Source organism: Moschus berezovskii, chromosome 16 (assembly GCF_049115385.1).
Source record: "Moschus berezovskii isolate FMDL1 chromosome 16, NW_MosBer_1.0, whole genome shotgun sequence".
Classification (NCBI taxonomy): domain Eukaryota; kingdom Metazoa; phylum Chordata; class Mammalia; order Artiodactyla; family Moschidae; genus Moschus; species Moschus berezovskii.
Window position 1 is genome coordinate 56,265,239 of NC_142475.1, and position 12,716 is coordinate 56,277,954.

The window sequence follows — 12,716 nt, forward strand, 5'->3', positions numbered from 1 at the left end:
GCTGATATATATTGGTAGCTTTCATATTTGGGCTTCCCGAGTGGCTCAGGGGTGAGGAATCTGCCTGCCAAGGCAGAAGACGCAACAGATGCAGGTTCTATCCCCGGGTTCGGAAGAGCCCCTGGAAAAGGAAATGGCAACACACTCCAACAGTCTCTCCTGGAAAATTCCATGGGCAGAGGAGCCTGGTGGGCTACAGTCCGTGGGTCTGCAGAGAGTCAGACACAACTGAGCACACGTACAGACACTGTATTCACACTTACTGCAGAGGTAATTATGCGAATTAAATGAGGCTGGACTGTCGAAGAACATGCTTTCAATAGCACCTCACTCAAGGCAAATGCTTAACCTATACTAGTTCTTTTCAACATGATCATCAGAGGATACAAAACAATTTAATCATCTTAAAAGGATATCCATGATAACCTGTATAACCTTAAAGACATTTTACAGCAGCGCTGTTGTCTCAACCTACGAAGATAAAAATAAAGTTGTCTCCCTACAGAGTGCAAATTCAAAAATTAATTTCTGTAAGCAGGTCACTCTCTGTAAACCACTCCCATATGATTCTTCTTCTAGCACATTCCATCTAGAATGCAGCCCTGAGCATCCTTGTACTCCCTTGAGTGGGCTCCACAAATTCACAGGTGATTTATTTCATGCAAGGTTTTATATTTTTCCTTTGGATGCCAGTCTTCTTTCATCTTCACTTATCCTTTCCAAGGTACTCCCATCCTTCCTTCTGCCTCTTCTGCCAGCCACACAGTTTCTCCCCTAAACATTCTCTCCTGTAACTAGACTACCACCCAAATAAAGAGAGGTAAGGGTTCTTTCACATCCCCTTCTAAAAGTAAGTGTCTGGGTTCCTGGAAGGTGATGAAATCTATTACTGGCCAATCCTGCAGAGCTACAATAATATGCTGACAAGTGGTATTATATGTGAAAATTTTAGCACCTAGTACATTCCAAGCATTTGGTGAATTATAGATATTGCTATTTATTATTATTACTGTTACTGCCATTACTATCCTTAGAGCTACCATTACAATCCTTAGATCCGTCTGTCTGCATAGCTAGACTGTGAGAGAAGGAATCACATCTCATTTATCTTTGTTTTCTTTTGCTTTTTTATAATTTTTATTTTTATTGGAGGCTAATTATTTTACAATATTATATTGGTTGGTTTTGCCATACATTGACATGAATCCACCCTGGGTGTACATGAGTTCCCCCTCCCAAACCCCCCTCCCACCTCCCTCCTCCCCTTATCCTCCCTCTGGGTCATCCCCGCACACCAGCCCCAAGCATCCTGTAACATGCATCGACCCTGAACTGGCAATTTGTTTCACATATGATAATATACATGTTTCAATGCCATTCTCCAAACCATCCCACCCTCACCCTCTCCCACAGAGTCCCAAAGACTGTTCTATACATCTGTGTCTCTTTTGCTGTCTCGTATACAGGGTTATCATTTGCATCTTTCTAAATTCCATATATATGCATTAGTATATTGTATTGGTGTTTTTCTTTCTGGCTTACTTCACTCTGTATAATAAGCTCTAGTTTCATCCACCTCATTAGAACTGGTTCAAATGCATTCTTTTCAATGGCTGGGTAATACTCCATTGTGTATATGTACCAAAGCTTTCTTATCCATTCATCTGCAGACGGACATCTAGGTTGCTTCCATGTCCTAGCTATTATAAACAGTGCTGAAATGAACATTGGAGTACATGTGTCTCTTTCAATTCTGGTTTCCTCGGTGTGTATGCCCAGGAGTGCGATTGCTGGATCATATGGCAGTTCTATTTCCAGTTTTTTGAGGAATCTCCACACTGTTCTCCATAATGGCTGTACTAGTTTGCATTCCCACCAAGTGTAAGAGGGTTCCCTTCTCTCCACACCCTTTCCAGCATTTATTGCATGTAGACTTTGGATAGCAGCCATTCTGAGTGGTGTGAAATGGTATCTCATTGTGGTTTTTATTTGCATTTCTCTGATTATGAGGGATGTTGAGCATTTTTTCATGTGCTTGTTAGCCATCTTTTTGTCTTCTTTGGAGAAATGTCTGTTTAGTTCTTTGGCCCATTTTTTGATTGGGTCATTTATTTTTCTGGAATTGAGCTGCAGGAGCTGCTTGTATATTTTAGAGATTAATCCTTTATCAGTTGCTTCATTTGCTATTATATTCTCCCATTCTGAAGGCTGTCTTTTCACCTTGCTTATAGTTCCCTTTGCTGTGCAGAAGCTTTTGATTTTAATTAGGTCCCATTTGTTTATTTTTGCTTTTATTTCCAATATTCTGGGAGGTGGGTTTTGGAGGATCCTGCTGTGATTATGTTGGAGAGTGTTTTGCCTACATTCTCCTCTAGGAGTTTTACAGTTTCTGGTCTTACATTTAGCTCTCTAATCCATTTTGAGTTTATTTTTGTGTATGGTGTTAAGAAGTGTTCTAGTTTCATTCTTTTACAAGTGGCTGACCAGTTTTCCCAGCACCACTTGTTAAAGAGACTGTCTTTTCTCCATTTTATATTCTTGCCTCCTTTGTCAAAGATAAGGTGTCCATAGGTGCGTGGATTTATCTCTGGGCTTTCTATTTTGTTCCAAAAATATGGAACACTTCACGAATTTGCGTGTCGTCCTTGCGCAGGGGCCATGCTAATCTTCTCTGTATCGTTCCAATTTTAGTATATGTGCTGCCTAAGCGAGCACTCATTTATCTTTGGAAATGTTCCAGCACTCAACACAGGACCTGATACACTGTTGGTAGATGTTTGCTGAATGTGTAGCCTTGAGACAACCCCCTCTAGGCATGACTCAAAGATCAACTTTGCACAACTCGCCCATATCTGCCTACAGGCAACACTCCGCAGAGCAACAGCCTGGGCACAGCAGGCTGTTAATGACCTGTCTCCAAGGAAATACTGCCGGGTACCACAGTGATTCACCACCAAAAGGTGCGTTTTATGGTCTCGTTTTTCTTCTGTGATATTTTGTGCCACGTTAAATTTTATCCATAGCAATTGAGATTCTAAATCCAAGCTTAAAGGCAGAAGGCCAGGGAGGGGGCTATCATTATGGTGACACTGGGAGCAATGACAGCATTCAGCAGTGAAGCGAGGCTTCCGCTTCAGTGTTAACACGTGGTAATTAACTGAGAGAGCGTCTTCCTTGCCCCAGGTGAAACAGTGAAACTCTGAGCCGAGATGTGGGGCTGGAAAGAAGACAGAATTAATGTGCCTCCAGCTCCCTTACCTGTCATACTAGCAAGTCACGTCTAAGGCAGAGCCAGGGCTAATTCTTACAGGAGCTGGGGGAGGGAGGTGCTTCTTTGTTGATTTGCTCATTCAGTCTTTTTATCTACATACAGATGTGCATCCACTAATTAAATCTGTCTCCTACCACTGCTCAGTTCTCCAAACCTTTCTCATGAGTTCTCTGGAATGCAGTATCATGCTGCGTAGGCTAAAATTAAAATAATGACACTAATTCAATTAATTCAGTTCAGTTCAGTTCAGTCGCTCAGTTGTGTCCAACTCTTTGCGACCCCATGGACTGAAGCACGCCAGTTCTCCCTGTCCATCACCAACTCCTGGAGTTTACCCAAACTCATGTCCGTTCAGTTGGTAATGCCATCCAACCATCTCACCTCTGCCGTACCCTTCTCCTCCTGCCTTCAATCTTTCCCAGCATCGGGGTCTTTTCCAATGGGTCAGTTCTTCGCATCAGGTTGCCAAAGTATTGGAGTTTCAGCCTCAGCATCAGTCCTTCCAATGAATATTCAGGACTGATTTCCTTGAGGATGGACTGGTTGATTAAGATGAAAGGTAAAGATAATGGAGAGATAAACCCAATGCAGTATGAGAAGGAATATTTAGCAATCATGTCATATCATGTATCAGGCACTTATTCTGAGTTTTGTACATATTTGTTTTTATTAAATTAATATATTTGCTTTGTAAATAAGGAAAGTGAAGCAAAGAAGTCATGTCATTTCATGTATCAGGCACTTATTCTGAGTTTTGTACATATTTATTTTTATTAAATTAATATATTTGCTTTGTAAATAAGGAAAGTGAAGCAAAGACCTACCCTCTGACACCTGAAGAATGAATCAAGATAAGATTGGATAAGGACAAATACAAATTGAAAATAAGTCTTGGTTCTACCTTTTGAAAATATAGGAAGAGATATCCCTCCCTCACCCCTTTTCTTACAGCATTTACTTTAGAAAACATGTATCAATAATGGGAGGTTCTTTCTGTCTCTGAAATGCATGTAAATCTTTTCAAAAGTTACATAAACCTCTAACCTGAGTTATAACCCAAGAATGTCATTCTCAAGGACCTGGGACTATAGTTTTGAATATAATCATCAAGGAAGATTACAAGTCTCCCAGTTCCTTGGAGAGGGTAAGAGTCTAACTTCCACTTTCCATGTAGCCTTACTCCAGGTTGAAAATTACTTCTCTTTGTAAAGATATGAAAAGTGTACTTCTCTTTGGATAAAGCCAATTAGCTGAGACGGATTGTTACTCCAACTACCAAGTGAATTTAGAATTAACTATTTTGCAGATGACAGCACCCTTATGGCAGAAAGTGAAGGGGAACTAAGAAGCCTCTTGATGAAAGTGAAAGAGGAGAGTGAAAAAGTTGGCTTACAGCTCAACATTCAGAAAACTAAGATCATGGCATCTGGCCCCATCACTTCATGGCAAATAGATGGGGAAACAGTGTCAGACTTTATTTTGGGGGGCTCCAAAATCACTGCAGATGGTGATTGCAGCCATGAAATTAAAAGATGCTTACTCCTTGGAATGGTTTGCCTTGGAAACGAACAGAAATCATTCTGTCGTTTTTAAGATCACATCCAAGTACTGCATTTCAGACTCTTTTGTTGACCATGATGGCTACTCCATTTCTTATAAGGGATTCCTGCCCACAGTCAAGAATATAATATAATATAATATAACTCAGATATAATGGTCGTCTGAGTTAAATTCACCCATTCTGGTCCATTTTAGTTCACTGATTCCTAGAATGTCGACGTTCACTCTTGTCATCTCCTGTTTGACCACTTCCAATTTGCCTTGATTCATGGACCTAACATTCCAGGTTCCTATGCAATATTGCTCTTTACAGCCTCGGACCTTGCTTCTATCACCAGTCACATCCACAACTGGGTATTTGTTTCTCTTTGGCTCCATCCCTTCATTCTTTCTGGAGTTATTTCTCCACTGATCTCCAGTAGCATACTGGGCACCTACCGACCTGGGGAATTCCTCATTCAGTATCCTATCATTTTGACTTTTGATACTGTTCATGGGGTTCTCAAGGCAAGTATACTGAAGTGGTTTGCCATTCCCTTCTCCAGTGGACCACATTCTGTCAGACTCTCCACCATGATCCATCGTCTTGGGTGGCCCCACACGGCATGGCTTAGTTTCATTGAATTAGACAGGGCTGTGGTCCATATGATCAGATCAACTAGTTTTGTGATTATGGTTTCAGTGTGTCTGCCCTCTAATGCCCCCTCTCAATACCTACCGTCTTATTTGGGTTTCTCTTACCTTGGTCGTGGAATATCTCTACACAGCTGCTCCAGCAAAGTGCAGCCACTGTACCTTACCTTGGACGAGGGGTAACTCCTCAAGGCCATATGGCAGAAAATGAAGAGGAACTCAAAGGCCTCTTGATGAAAGTGAAAGAGGAGATTGAAAAGTTTGACTTGAAGCTCAACATTCAGAAAACGAAGATCATGGCATCTGGTCCCATCACTTCATGGGAAATAGATGGGGAAACAGTGGAAACAGTGTCAGACTTTATTTTTTGGGGCTCCAAAATCACTTCAGATGCTGATTGCAGCCAGGAAATTAAAAGACGCTTACTCCTTGGAAGGAAAGTTATAACAAACCTAGATAGCATATTAAAAAGCAGAGACATTACTTTGCCAACCAAGGTCCATCTAGTCAAGGCTATGGTTTTTCCCGTGGTCATATATGGATCTGAGAGTTGGACTGTGAAGAAAGCTGATCGCTGAAGAATTGATGCTTTTGAACTGTGGTGCTGGAGAAGACTCTTGAGAGTCCCTCGGACTGCAAGGAGATCCAACCAGTCCATCCTAAAGGAGATCAGTCCTGGGTGTTCGTTGGAAGGACTGACGTTGAAGCTGAAACTCCAATACTTTGGCCACCTCATGCGAAGAGCTGACTCACTGGAAAAGACTCTGAAGCTGGGAGGGGTTGGGGGCAGGAGGAGAAGGGGACAATAAAGGATGAGATGGCTGGATGGCATCACAGAGTCGATGGATGTGAGTTTGAGTGAACTCCAGGAGTTGGTGATGGACAGGGAGGCCTGGCGTGCTGTGATTCATGGGGTTGCAAAGAGTCAGACATGACTGAGTACTGAACTGAACTGAACTGAATTGATTTGTGACCAAAGGTACTGTCAAGTCCTCTTACTTGAGAACTAGTCATTATTTTTCTTGAGAACATGTATGTGTTCTCATAATAGATGTATCTGGTTGGCTCTAGAAAAGGATAAAATTTCTTTCTAGCTTTTCAATCTCTTAGCAGTTGACTTTCTGATTTAATGATTATTTTTAATATTAAAATTGTTTTCTTTCTCTTCTATTTTGTGGAGAGGTTTTGGAACTGGAGATTTTTTAAATTATATTTCCCCAACAAATGCAAGAATGGGACATTGAGATAAAAGAGATTAATGGTGAACACTAGAATCTAATTCTGTATTTATAACCATGGTTACCCCTGATAAATAAAGGAACTGAGGCAGTATAACTTTGACTTTTGATTTTATATATTTGCCAAATTGGTTGATTCTTTGCAGTCGGCATAGGTGTTACACATTCCAGACCATAGCATGGGAAGCCAAGGGCTGGTGATGCCAACTGCAGCATATTCAGAGCCTTCATAAAGGCTCCCATAGCCTGGTGACTGCATTTTTCTTTTTGATATTTGAAAATATGCACATCCTTTACTGATATGTTAGAACTTGGCTGTTATAACAAATAACCACAAGTCTGGTCATTTTAACAGAAATGCATTGTTTACCGCTCTGGACGTCAGAAGTATGAAATGGGTTGGCAGGGCTATGCTCTTGCTGGGAGCATAGAGGAGAGCCCCTATCCTTGTTTCTCCCAGCTTTCAGATGTGGTTTACATTCCTTAGTCTTAGTCCTTATCTTCAATGTCAACAGAGCTGCATCTTCCAATATCTCACTCTGCTTCTGTGTCTTTCTCTCTCTCCTTTGCAGGAAATATGGAAGAAAGATAGTGTGTTAACCTGTTTGAGATGCTATAACAGAAACACCATAAATTGTGTGGCTTAAATAACAAATGTATATTTCTCACAACTCTGAAGGCTGCCCTGTCTTCTCCCTGTAAGCCAACTTGGCAGACAGGACAAGGGAGCTCTCTGAAGTCTTCTTTATCAAGACATCAGTCCTGTCATGAGGGCTCCACCCTGATGATTTTATCACTTCCCAAAGAAAGGCACCTCCAGGTACTATCACATAGGGATTAGAGTTAATATGAAAACTCGAATGAATGCAAACATTCAGTCTATAGAAGATGGGAGGAGATTGGTAAGACTGGAGTCAGTCTCTTTAGCTCGTAATTGTATCTTCAAAAGTTTACCCCATTCATCACCTGTTGTTCTTTTGTCCAGCCCAAAGATGATAAGATCAGCCTTTAGCTGGGCCTTGGTCTCACCCTGGTCCCATCCTAGAGTAACTAAAGCTCAAGCCCAGTTTATATGGAAGTCTAGAGAAGACCGGGATCCAGCACTCAGACATGAACATGTTAAACTTCTCTCCTGCCGAGTCAACCAGGAGCTGCACTTACTCTGCAGCCAACACTTCATAATAGTTATGTGCTCAATAAATGTCCACCCAGAATATGGATTTCAGGAAAATGCAACACTATAGCCACCCCAAGGGTTTATGATCCATAATTCATTTTGGAAAATGGCTTGATTCACTTGGAGTAGTAAAATCTGAGAACTTCACGGCTCATAATAATGTCAGAGGGAGCAATCTCCCATGCTAATGGTGCACAGATAATTAAAGCTGCACTGTTTCAATACTGCACCCACCCTGGCCCCACACAGATCAGGTGGGGCCCACCCCTGAACATTCTGATGAGTAACGATCAAGACCAATTCATATTTTATCTTCCGCAAACCAGGCAAAGTGTTGATATAGGCGTTTCCTAGGAAGTAAGCTCACCAAGAGAGATAGATTCTAGTCTCAGTACGTCAGTTGTTTAACTTTGTAACCCTTTTTGACCTCAACCTATTTTCGGGCCTTAGTTTTTGATATTTCCATCCTACCCCCAACATCCTGTGAATTTTAACAGAAGAGCTTCTCATATTTCCCAGAATGAGTGTCTTCCCTACCTCCAAGCATTTACACAAAGGTTATCCCTACCTGAAAATATGCCTATTTACACTTCAAGCCTAATTTGATGCAACTTCTTCCAGGAACTCTTATGCTGTTATAATTATGTAACCTTTGAAAGCAAGGGTTGCTTTTCAGGTCGATTGGTACTTAGTAGTTGCTCATTTATGTCTGCTTGTACGTTGATTTCATTTGATGTGTTCTAAATGTTAAACATATAGGTAAAATAATTTCACAGCAGTTAGAATTTGAGTCTGACTATACCATTTGATTGATGCAAAACAAGAGACAAGGACAATTGAGAAATGTGTAGGAGGTTCATAACCAGACAATCTCCCTTTTTTAAGTAGAACTCAAGTCTCCCCCACTATCCAGAAGTAACGCATTCCTAGGAAATCTTTGCTAAGCCAAATGGCTATAGTGAAGATGCAATTACCTCAGAACATATATCACTAATTTGTTCAGTCAGTCAATCATGTACAACTCTTTGTGCCCCATAGACTGCAGCACGCCAGGCTTCCCTGTCCTTGACCAACTCCCAGAACTTGCTCAAACTCATGTCCATTGAGTCCATGATGCCATCCAGTCATCTTGTCCTCTGTCATCCCCTTTACCTCCTGCCTTCAGTCTTTCCTAGCATCAGGGTCTTTTGTAATGAGTCAGCTTTTTGCATCAGGTAGCCAAAGTATTGGAGTTTCAGCCTCAGCATCAATCCTTCCAATGAATGTTCAAGGTTGATTTCCTTTAGGATTCACTGGTTTGATCTCCTTGCAGTCCAAGGGACTCTCAAGAGTCTTCACCACCACCACAGCTCGAAAGCATCAATTCTTCGGTGCTCAACCTTCTTTAATATTGCTAATGAATTCCAAAATAAAAGGAGATAAAACACAGATGCTCACAGATAGTTCAAAGCTGGGTGACTCTATGCTAAGATGCTGAGAGCAGTCCCCAGAAAAGACTTTGGCTGGACCACTCCTATTTCTGGGGCTGTGAAAGTGAAAGTGAAGTCACTCAGTCGTGTCCGACTCTTTGTGACCCCATGGACTCTGGCCCACCAGGCTCCTTCATCCATGGGATTCTCCAGGCAAGAATACTGGAGTGGTTTGCCATTTCCTTTGGGCTTGCTACTAATACAAAACAAATGCTGAAATCAATTTTTTTTGTAAAAGCAAAAATCCGCTTCAGATCTCTTTTGGTTAGCAAAAACAGGTACTAATTTATGTGTTTCATAAAACCTCCATGGTATAAACATACTTTCAAAAAGCAGGGAAAGACTCACCTGACTCCCAGTCAAGTATTTGTCCCTGTCGTGTGATGCAGCATTGCATTCTTTCAAAAAGATAACACGGGATAATGTCACTAAGTGCTTGGTATTGTGCCTGGCACCTAGTAGATGACTTTTATTGTTTGCATGTTGTATTGCTGTTATCACTGCCACTTATGTCTGCTTTTCACTGCAAAGTAAACATTATCATCTTTAATTTACCTAAGAGGCAAGCAGGGCTTATCGTTTTTAAAGTCCTCACAAAGATCATCCTGTTACCTCGGCAGTGTTCAAACCTCATTAACTTTTACCATTTTGTGTTTGAACAACCTTTCTCCCTCTATCCCAGCTCACACACTGCCTTGTGGGTCAGAGGAGGGTTTGCTCTGCGAGGAGACCTAAGTTCCTGCATTCAAAGATGCTATTGTGTTCCCAGTGGGAGGACCTGGGTCCACGGATCAGGGAGCACTGTCTGGTCTTCAGGAAGCAGCTGTCTCCCGGACACCGTGCATTTCTTTAGAAGCCCTGGGGCACAGCGCATTGTTTATCTGGCTCTGGCTTCGATCTGTCTAATTATTCCTGAAATCATTCATCATGGAAATAATGACAACTTATTAGGATGGAAACGTTCTTAAAGTGAAACAAAATGTCAAGCTCCAGCAACCGCAGTCCCCCTGCTGAGCCTTCCAATGGGATGGAAGTTCATCTCACCATTTGCTCAAATATTTTCCTCCCAACGGGAGAGGAATCAGATGAGCTCTTAGACAAATATTTAGTTAGCACCTGCTAAGTAAAGCATATGGAACACATGATGGATGATATGGAAGAGTAGAATACAAAACCCCTTGTCTTCCAAAACTTGGAAACCCTGGAACTCTAGAACATTGCTGGAGGGAGTATAATTTGTTACACTCAGTTTGGTAAATTGGTAGTAACTCTAAATCTAAGCATCCAACGACCTTCTGGCTGAGCAATTGCTCTCTTATTTATATACCAATAAGCAATGAGTGCCTATGTCCACCAAAGACACAAAAGAGAACGTCCAAAACAGCCAAAAATAGAAAAGAAAAATGCATCAACAGTAGAATGAGTGAATAGTGACCTATTCATATACTGAAATAATACATAGAAATAAATAAAAAACAAACTACTTATTGCTATGCATATCAGCATAGAGAAATCTGACAGTTAGTACTGAGTAAGTTAATATTGAGTAAAATAAAAAGTCAGAAGTGCATATTTTATGCTTCCATGTGTATGAAGTGCAGGCTTCTCTGGTGGCTCTGGGATAAAGAGTCTGCCTGCAATGCAGGAGACCAGGGTTTGATCCCTGGGTCGGGAAGATCCCCTGGAAGAGGGCATTGCAATCTCCTCCAGGATTCTTGCCTGGAGAATCCCATGGACAGAAGAACCTGGCTGGCTACAGTCCATAGGGTTACAAAGAGTCAGACACTACTGAAGCAACTGAGCATGCATGCATGCTTTGTATGAACTGCAAGGAAAAGCAAAACTGAGATGATGGAATCAGGATAATTATTTTAGTGTAGTGAGTGAAGATGAATGAAAGGCTCTTCTGGGTGCTACAAGTGTTCTACCTCTTGATCTTAATGTTACATGAATAGTAGTCAAACCTCACATACATACATATAAATGTATACAAATATGCTTATAGATCCATTTTGCTGTACCATAATATGTGTACCCTTTTCTGTATGTAAGTTATGCTTAACTTATTAACAAAAATAAAGAAAAAGCCCCAAATATCAAAAAAACAAAACACACCTGAACCTTGCACTGCCTACAGAAGAGAAAACACTGAGATACAGTGGTCCTCACACATTATACATATTATGAATTTTATGAAAGCAAATTGTGTGCGTACACCTAATACAACAGTTTTTGCTAGTCAATGACTCTTTATTTCACTCATTTATTCCTTCAACTGCATCTATACAGGCCGACACCATATATAATTGAAGTAAAGAGGAGAGACAACTCAAACGCCGCCCCAAGATGACGACTGGGAGAGAAGCTAGGCCATTACAGAGCCAAAGTTCTCACAAGCCCAGGGCAGCACAAATACAGCAAAACTATAACTTAAGCCCTTAATGGTTGAGGAAGAAAATAGTGATACTCAGAGACACGGAATGATTTAATGAGCCTAGTAAAACTGAAAATGGAAGTTAGACTTCTTATAACCAAGGGAGTATGGTTCTTTGAAAGTTACAGGCCACGAGACTTCCCTGATCCAAGAGGTCCTGATCCTGAGTGGCAGTGTAAGGAATGGCAGTGTTGGAGCTGGAGGGAGTCTAGGGGCTTGGAGGTATGGTGTCTGTGTTTTAGACCTGGAATAAACCCCTATTGCACGGCTGTGGCCTATAACCAAACACTCTGAGCTCCACTTCCTACAGCTGTAGACTGAGAACAACATTTACAAAATGCTTTCCAAGACATAAAGATAATATCTCAAACAGGGTAATGTGATTTTCCGAGTTGCTCCCAGCTATTCCTCCGCTTCATTTTCTGTATGTACTCATGAATTATTTGTTGAAGGCCCACTGGAGAGCAGATGCTTTTCCAGATGCCTGAGATTGTGAAGAGGGCAAGATGGAGCTATGTTCCAGAAGAAGATAGACAATGAACAGGTAAACACACAAGAAAATAATTTAATTCCAGATAGGGTTGATGATGTGAAAAAATACAGGAGGTATGATGGAGGAAGTGCGGGGTGACTGACTCAAGGGTCAAACAATGAGGAAGGCGTGTCAACGGAAGTAACGTTTGACCGGCACTCCTGTGGACATCTTTTCGCCTCACCGCCCGTTCTCTCAGTCTCCTCCTTGAGCCAGCTACGCTTTAGCCCTCTGCTCCAATGGAACTGTAAACGGACAGTTCCTTGCCTCAGCTTCACCTTGTATTTCTTGCTCTCTACGCAATACTTTGGCCACCTCATGCGACGAGTTGACTCACTGGAAAAGACTCTGATGCTGGGAAAGGTTGGGGGAGAGAGGAGAAGGGGACGACGGAGAATGAGA

The 12,716-nt window shown here is 41.5% G+C and overlaps 1 non-coding gene across 1 annotated transcript; it reads right to left on the bottom strand.

The window, feature by feature from the left end:
• Positions 1 to 2,608: 2,608 nt before the first annotated feature.
• Positions 2,609 to 2,715, bottom strand: LOC129560553 (U6 spliceosomal RNA). The gene has a single exon (XR_008686786.1). It is a non-coding gene; the product is annotated as a U6 spliceosomal RNA (small nuclear RNA).
• Between the last annotated feature and the right edge of the window lie 10,001 nt (positions 2,716 to 12,716).